Consider the following 8,064-nt stretch of genomic DNA (forward strand, 5'->3'; position numbering starts at 1 on the left):
ACCTTCTTTAACATGTGATAAAATATTGCTATAGTCTTATACCATGGCTCCCCTGTCTCAGCCCTCTACATCTCTTGAATCTGTATTATATATTGTGCTTTCATAGTTTGTGCCATTATCAAATATATGTCTGGTGTATCAGGATACGCTGTTCATAAGGCATCCCATACTTTAGCCTGACACCCATTAAAACAGGCCCCATCGTGCTTGTCATCATCCATTTGTATCCCTACATAACCTGCTCTTTTCCAGATATCGTTCACCTGGTATCCTAATAATGCAGTGAAAAAACGTTTCTTGTCTCCTACTGCTAGTGTAATACCAGCTGTCTGTTTCTCATGCACATATATCCATTTGCCTGCCCCTGCTGCAATCAGTGCCTTTGACTTCATCAGATTATTTCCATCCATATGGGGCCATGGCACATTCTGTGCTCTGCCGGGAACTTTATGTAACAGTGGAAACTGCGCTCCCACCTACTTAGCTAATGGTTTTTCTCCCTCTTGCTTCACCTTTACCATGCTATGCGACCGTGTCATGCTTTCAATCTCGGACCCCACAAACCTTCTACTCTTGGTGTTACTGGACAGGTATCTCCTCTGTCTGCTCATCATACGAGCCCTACTCCTCCTCCTTCACTGCTCCAACATCGACGTCTGATCGGACTGACTCTTAGTCTAAATCCCTTATTGTATTATATTATATCTCTTATCTTTCTTTTTCACATGCATGTCCCTAATTGCAATGCTATTGATTTGATTTGATTTGCTTTATAATGTGCATATCTCGTAGAGCCAAGCAAATAAATTGCATGTGGTTGCAGATGATATAAGTAATAGAACAGAAATCCAGATTTTTAGCAGATAATTATTCAAAAAGGAAAGTTTTAAATATTTTCCTAAATTCACATAGAGTTTCAACTTTCCGAAGTTCATGTGGCAGCAAATTCCATAATCATGGTCCTGCACAGGAGAAACGCCTAACACCCCAAGAAACAGATATGGAAGATGGAACTGCCAGTAGATGTTGTCCCGAGGACCGTAGAGGGTGATTTTGATAGTAGGCAACAACTTTTGAGGAGAGGTATGAGGTGGCCAAGCCATGAAGACATTTGAAAACTAAGCAATGGGCCTTAAACAGGACTCTCTGCTGTTGTGCGAGGCAATGAAGACTTCTCTGGAACTAAGGGATAGACGAATACCTAGGCACATGAGAAATTAGGCTTAGATCTGCATTTTGAGCAATCTGCAAACGCTGCATTGGACCCTTTTGGGAGCCCCATGCGCAAGGCATTACAATAGTCCAGTCTAGAGTTAACAAATGCACCAACTACCACTGAACGATCTTTCTCTGAAATAAGTGGCAACAAGGGCTTTAACTCTTTGAGATGAAAGTAGACAGCTTTAACAATTTTATTAACCTCCAGGTTGGAATTTAGGTTTGCCTGCCAGATACATCCAATGTTCTTTGCCTTGGATGAAAACATTGTTGTAACTTCAAAAAGTGTTGGGCAGGAAACAAACTGGACCCGTATAAAGGTACTAGCGCCTGACATCCCGGTGCCACCGGCTCATTACGAGTCCAGCGGGCGGGAAGTCAGGCGCCGGTAAATTTGTTAATCCCCATTCCCATAGAGTCCAATAGCACTCTTTGGGAGTGGGGACACGCAAGCACAGGCACCGTTGCTAACAGTGCCGGTGCTTCCATGACAGGTTTGCTTACCATGGCCGCTGCACCCGGCAGGGTCAGACCTATCGGGCACAGCAGCTGCAGCAGGCAAACATTTTAGAATATTAGCTCGGTTTTTCTTGGAACAAAACACAATGATTTCAGTTTTTGATGGATTCAATTGAAGCTTATTCTCCAACATCCGGCACGATATTACTCTGTCCATTGCTTCCAATGGTTGATTTAGCCGGATGTAGATGTGTTCACTGGACCTCACTTCTATTATATTTCTTGCAGCACTGCCTGCCCCCCAAAATTGCAGGAGATCCCGTTTTCTCTGTCTTCTCTTTTACCTCATAATATACCATGAGGTCACCTTTCCTCTCAGGGAGGAGGTCCATTTGGCCACTTCTATATATAAAAAGCACAATATATTGCCACATGGTCTTATACAACTGACACACTCACCATCAACTCACTCCACACATACACACTCCGCGTTCATTGTTTTCTTCTGCAAAGGTGCTTGTACATCTATGCATTCTCCCGAGTGCCTCCGATGCGGGGTCCTGTCAATGGCCTGCAAAATCTGGAATCAGCACACCACTTCAAAAGGTGGACAGGCCATCTGGTGACACAGTGCTTGTGGACCCTTTCACATTAGTTCAGAGGGGACTGGTCACTTCAAATGGGCGCTGCAACACTGGAAGCGTGGCTGGGGCACCCCAGACCATATAGACAGTCTGGGTTCTTGTTGTGGTCACCAAATTGTAAAGATATAATGACCCAAAAGCCTAATGAGAAGCATCATCAAAAATGCCAAATAATCCCTATAACTTTTTGCAATGGAAAACAAGTTGTATTCCATGCAAAAAGCCACTGACAGTCGCGTAGAACTGAACTGACACGGAGCTCATTACAATCTACAAAATTACACGTTTTATAGTGGGAACCTACACAATTGTGGAAATGAGGATATTCTCGCTCCTATTCCCCCTGGATCCTCTTCTCAGGTGGCCAGGGAAAGGCCATCGCCCTTGGATCCCGACCCTGGGGGTAGAGTAGCGAGGGGGTATCACCTGGGTGGAGGGTCCTCAGGGATTGGGAGGGGGTGCCCGCAGGCAATGCACTGTGTCCCTCTTTCCCAATGGAAGATCAACCTCATCCTCCCCCAGCCTTGATAGGCTATTGTAGGCCAGTTTCCATATTTACCCAACATGTGATGGTTGACAGTACTGGGACGAGGAAGAGGCAGCTGAGTGTTATAACACTACACGATTTCACCACTTACGTACTGGGACGAGGAATATGCCTGTAAAGTGCTGTGCTGGTCAGGCATGTCCTTCTGATTATAGTCAGGCAAAACCAATTAAGAATCTACACCTGCAACTTGTCAAGTGGTGGCATGTGTAAATAAAATAGGGCCAGAGAACAGTGAGTGAGAAACAATAGGGACGCCTGTGTGGGAGATACCAGCAGGGATCATGTTTGAATGGGAGGCAGCCTTGGTGGGACTGGAGAAGGAGCCAGGAGACCGGCAGATATCCTGGAGCGAACCAATAGATGAAAGGACGATGCCTGCATCTGTGAAGAAGCAGATAAAGTGCTGGAGTGCAGAGGGAAACACCCGGTGAGCGAGCTGGGCTTACGAAGGTGGACTTCCCGGCTTCAGAAGCAGAGAGGAAGCAGAAGAAGACGCAGAGAGCCGGTGAGTGCCGGACTGGGGCATTCCTAAAAGACCGCAAACAGGTAACGGTCCTTGAAAATAAGCAAAGCAAATGCATATTGAATACCAACCTCAATGGGAGCTTAAAATTAATCAATGCAAATGCATCTTGAATACCAAAGTAAACGGAAACTTAAAATGAAGCGAAATTAATACATATTGAACACTGTGTTGAATCAAACCTTGAACCTACGCATATAAAGTGCTTAATGGAGTAAAACTTTATGGACAAAACAAATAACAAAGGACAGCTAAAAAGCCCATGTGAAAGTGAATCACAGGAAAAGGGGCGCAAGTATGACATACCTTGAGTTGGGTTCAACCTTTTGAGAAAGTTAAAGTCTTGGTGAAGGGAACCCTGAGACGTGAGGAACTACATGTGTTTTCTTGGTTTGGGGTTGTTTGACCATGTGGAAGTTGATCGCAGCATAAGAAAAGTGCTTGCATAAACAAATTAATCGTACATTGTTACATACAATTAACAAGCCTGAGGGTAGTCTAAGGGTATGGTTGAACAAGGAATTTGAGTGCGGATAAACAAATTTAATGTTGCTAAGCTTGTACGCATGCTCGTTTTACCGGAACAACTGGATTCATTAGAGGAATGTACCCGAGATCAAAATACTCAAAATGCGTAACGGAGTATGTTACATCTTGAAATAGATAACCAAACGTATAAGAAAGTGAATTCAAGGCGCTGAGGAGTGGAAAAATAAATATATTGTTATTTTAGCAATCAATCAGGATTTTGAAAAGAAAATTATACTCAGACGCACGCAAACAGGGTAAGTGTACTTAACAGGAGATGAAAGGAAAATAAAGAAATGGGACGAAGATCACTGACTACAAAATGTCAAATTTGATTTATTTAGGAAAACGACGCAATGGAAATGCACTTTAACTACCATAGGGAATAAACAATTAAAACAAAATGGTTATATTTACAATTTGGAAAGATTTAAAGGCGAAAGGAAATGGTGGAAATGCATAGAGTATAAGAAAATTAATCTTAGAGGAAGAGCAATAACTACTGGAGAACATATTGAAAAAACAAGAAATCATAACCATGAACCTAACGTAGGAAACATTGAGGTTAAATAAAAAATACATGAGTTGAAAGGGAAAGCAAAGTCAGAAGCATGTACTAGTGGCCAATTGGTTAGGTGCATATTAGGGGAGCGCCTAGCGCGATACCATGTAGTAAATTACTAAAAAAATGAATAATATACCAGAGGAATTAAGAAAATAGATACCAAATCAGGATGATAGCAAAACAATGGATAACAGATATATTATTTTTGGAACAAATCAAAACTTGAAACAATTAGAAATAAGCAAAAACTGGATCCTAGATGGAACAATCAAATGTTGTCCTAAACCTTTCAGTTATATAGTGTACATGGACAAATAGATACAGAATTTGTTTGCACTGGTATCCATATTGGTGAGAGAAAAAGGAGAAACAACTGCAGAGAGATGTTTACAAAACTAAAAGAAGCTATGCCTAATGCAGGGAAAGAGGGAAAAACATGCTCAATGGACTATGAATTAGCATCAATTAAATTAAAGCAATGAACCACATTTTCCCAATGAATGTAATACAGGGCTGCTACTTTCACTACAGCCAAGTCTAATGGCGCAACCTTCAGAATCATGGGCTACAAACGAAATATAGCGCTGATAGTGAATTTCTATGTGATGTTAGAAAACTGTGCGCTTTTCCATTCATACCAAAGGATGATCCAGTGGAAGCATACATTGTAATGTTAATGTTAATGTTAAAGGACATTTGTATCACGCACTATCACCACCGGAGTTGTCCCCTGGCGCTCTGGCGGTTCTGAAAGAGGAGGGGAGGTTGAGTTAGTGGGAGGAAGCAGGAAAAGTGCAAGAGAGCAGTGATGTGCTGTTGGCGGCCTCAGCCCGGTGGGTCTGTTGGCTGGGCCTGGGGTGTTTGCGGCCGATAGTCGTTGTGTACTGTTGTGCAAGACTATGGGCCTCATTACGACCCTGGCGGTACGGCGTGAACGGCGCCGTAAAACGTGCCGGCGCTGTTCACTCCGTACTGCCGCATTACGAGTTCCCCTCGCGGGACACGTTAAGCACGCCTGGGAAAACCAGGCGTGCTTACCGGGTCCCGCGAGGGGAAGAGGGAGCAAACAACGGGCCATCTCGTAATGGCCCGTTGTTTGCTACCTCTCCCATTCAGCCTTATCGGGGCTGAAATGGGAATGGGGAAGGACCGTGTCCAGGTCCTTGGAGGGAGGAATTACCGGGCCTTCGGAACTCGGAATGGCCCGGTAAGTCCTCATTCCGAGGACCCGGAACCCGACGTGATTTCGGCAGCAGCCATGCCGCCAATAGCGGCATGGTTACCGCCGAACTCGTAATGAGGGCCCATGTGTGTTATTGTTTTGTTGTTGCGATGTAGTGAAATTTGCGCGTTTTTTTGTGCTGTAGGTTTTGATTGTGTTTGGTTTGGAGTTTGAGAGGTGCATGCAGAAAATAAAATTGTTAGTATGGTTGGTTAGTCTGCGTCTCTTTCCTGAATTGAGGCGCTCAGCTTGCGTAGTCTCCCCTGATGTGGCTCTGTTCTGATTTCGGTCCGACTAGGATATAAGGTTAACCATTACCGCCTTACTACGAGGTCCCTTAGCAGGTTGGTGCTTTAACGCCTGCTTTTTGCAGGCGTTAAAAACCAACCCGCTAAGGGACCTCGGAGCTAATTACGGCACCGCAAAATTAGCACCTTCCCCATTCCCATAGAGCCCTAGGGGGCAGAAATGGGAATGGGGAAGGGCAATGGCGGAAGGGGGATTTACCGCCCCACCAACCTTGGAATGGGGCGGTAAATCCCCTTTCCGCCAAGGCGGTGCCGGTAATTTACCGGCATGGTCCAGGGTGCTAATAGCACCCTGGATCACCGCCTTCCGTGTAATGAGGCCCATAGTATAAAAGAAATGAGAATGAAATGGCAGATTTTTTAAAATTACTACAAAGAAACATGGATTGGTGGACAGACTTTAATTGTTTTTTGGCAATTATAAAGAGATCAGCAAAAACAAACAATTAACTTGATGGGTGGCATCATGGCCTATGTGTGACCATGAGTCATGCACAACCGACAATATGGACGATTTTGAGTGTGTTACAGATGGAATAAGGAATGCAAAAAAACTCTATAATTCAACAAATCAGTGGCAAGAATCTGCAGAAAAATGAAACTAACAGAGTACACATCATAAGACAGCTCAAAGAAATAGCTGAAAAGTATGCAACACTGACTATGGGCCTCATTACACGGATGGCGGTAATGGTTAACGGCCACCGTTAATGGTAATGGTGACCGTTAACCATTACCGCCTTACTACGAGGTCCCTTAGCGGGTTGGTGCTTTAACGCCTGCTTTTTGCAGGCGTTAAAAACCAACCCGCTAAGGGACCTCGGAGCTAATTACGGCACCGCAAAATTGCGGTGCAGTAATTAGCGCCTTCCCCATTCCCATAGAGCCCTATGGGGCAGAAATGGGAATGGGAAAGGGCAATGGCGGAAGGGGGATTTACCGCCCCTCCAACCTTGGAATGGGGCGGTAAATCCCCTTTCCGCCAAGGCGGTGCCGGTATTTTACCGGCATGAGCCATGGCGCTAATAGCGCCATGGCTCACCGCCTACCGTGTAATGAGGCCCAATGTCTGATTATTTATCAAGCATGGCCTTCACAGTGAATTTTATTACACTGTAAATGAGGAGTTGGTAAATTGTGAATGAGGACTAGAAATATATATGAAATATGCAAGTAGAAGGGTAATGTTATGGCACAATATACCTGTAGTAACTAACTATTTATCTGGAATTACCATGATTATAGATTTAGTTGCATTACTTATAAATGTTATTAACAGAAAATCTAAAAAATAAATTTTGGTTTTGGAGTCACTTACATTTTGTTTCCCACACCTTTATTTATTAGTTAATGAGGAGACAATGTAGAGGATTTCTGTTGTAAAAGCAAAGCAGGATCATATGAAGGTAAGGAAATGAAGAATTAAGGTAGGTGGCGGTCATATAAAGAAAAGCAATGAAAAAATGAAAATAAACACAGGAGATCAAGTTGGACCTCATAAAAACAATCAAATAGGTCATTAGACCAACATTTTCTGATCAAATATGCCAATTCCGCTGTCTTGAGGATAGTGTCATGCCTGCGCCATGGGCGCATCCATTTACGCTCAATTTGGACTATATGTTTATCATTTATTTACAACAGACTCTTGGATCTATCTATATGTACTTTGGAAACTTTATTTCCCATTTGCGAGACTTTGCTGCTTAATTATTATTTCCAACAAACTACGCATACCATAATGCACCTGGCTACAAGCATTGATTCCTGGCTGTTCCTATTGGTTATCAATGGAACTACACCCCCCAGAAGCCCTAGAGACTTGCCCTGCTTCCACCAGCCCAGGAAAGAAAGGGAGGTGGCTGATTGCCTGCAGGTGTGTTTAGCCAGGTGCAACCAATTAGCCTGCCTCTGTGCAGGGCTAGGCAGTATAAAGGCTGCTGCCTGCAGTGGCTCAGCCTCTTGCATCTTAGAGTTCTTCCTCCACTTTTTGCTTCTTTCTACGGATCTTGTATGCTGCTTAGCTTCACTCCTGCTTGGACCCTGC

General features: G+C 43.8%; 1 long non-coding RNA gene across 1 annotated transcript in view; it reads left to right on the top strand.

Moving 5' to 3' along the window:
• Positions 1–7,762, top strand: part of LOC138510904 (uncharacterized) — a 64,692-nt gene extending 56,930 nt beyond the window's left edge. The window contains exon 3 of the long non-coding RNA XR_011280455.1: positions 7,365–7,762. This is a non-coding gene — a long non-coding RNA (uncharacterized lncRNA). The remainder of the gene's footprint in view (positions 1–7,364) is intronic.
• Positions 7,763–8,064: the final 302 nt, after the last annotated feature.

The sequence above is a fragment of the Ambystoma mexicanum genome, chromosome 6p (assembly GCF_040938575.1).
Source record: "Ambystoma mexicanum isolate Mex_15411 chromosome 6p, UKY_AmexF1_1, whole genome shotgun sequence".
Taxonomy (NCBI): domain Eukaryota; kingdom Metazoa; phylum Chordata; class Amphibia; order Caudata; family Ambystomatidae; genus Ambystoma; species Ambystoma mexicanum.